Source organism: Dipteris shenzhenensis, chromosome 3 (genome assembly GCF_047967505.1).
Source record: "Dipteris shenzhenensis isolate YYH24624 ecotype China chromosome 3, Dip_SZ_1.0, whole genome shotgun sequence".
In the NCBI taxonomy this organism is placed as follows: domain Eukaryota; kingdom Viridiplantae; phylum Streptophyta; class Polypodiopsida; order Gleicheniales; family Dipteridaceae; genus Dipteris; species Dipteris shenzhenensis.
The window spans coordinates 6,303,461-6,303,994 of record NC_141598.1 but is presented as its reverse complement, the minus strand read 5'-3'; positions in this window follow the sequence as shown (position 1 = coordinate 6,303,994).

Below are 534 nucleotides of genomic sequence, written 5' to 3'. Positions count from 1 at the left end.
TCTTGGTGCGTTTGGGTTTGGAATTGAGGACCCTATGATGTGCCATAGAGTTTTAGTTATCTAAGACCATGAGTATGGTGAAGATACAGCTTAGGGAATTGTAAGAGGCAGGATCAATTGATGAGGAACCCGAAGGATTCTAGTGATGTGGTCAAGTTGAAAGTCAAAATCTCAAACCTTGGTTAATTGTTGGAGGGCAGCAGGCTGTGCCACATTGGCTCTTATGGAAAGGTGGGAAAGATCCATCGCCCTTTTAGGTCTAGGTTCCAAACATGGTGAGGAGCTAGGTTCACTTAGACGAAGAGGATATCTGTGCATACCCAAAAGCTGGTTTATAAGGTAAGTTGTTCGTGTGTGGTGCAGCGAGTTGAAGGATAACCAAACCTTGGTGAGATATAGAAAGAGCCCTAGTGTTTGCATGTGTGGATTTTCTTACTTACTAATTAAACATGTTTAGAAGAAAAATCGGGGATGGCTTAAAGGTTAAGTATGTCTGCTTTTCTACTTCTTCTTCCTCAACATTGTCATCTTGTT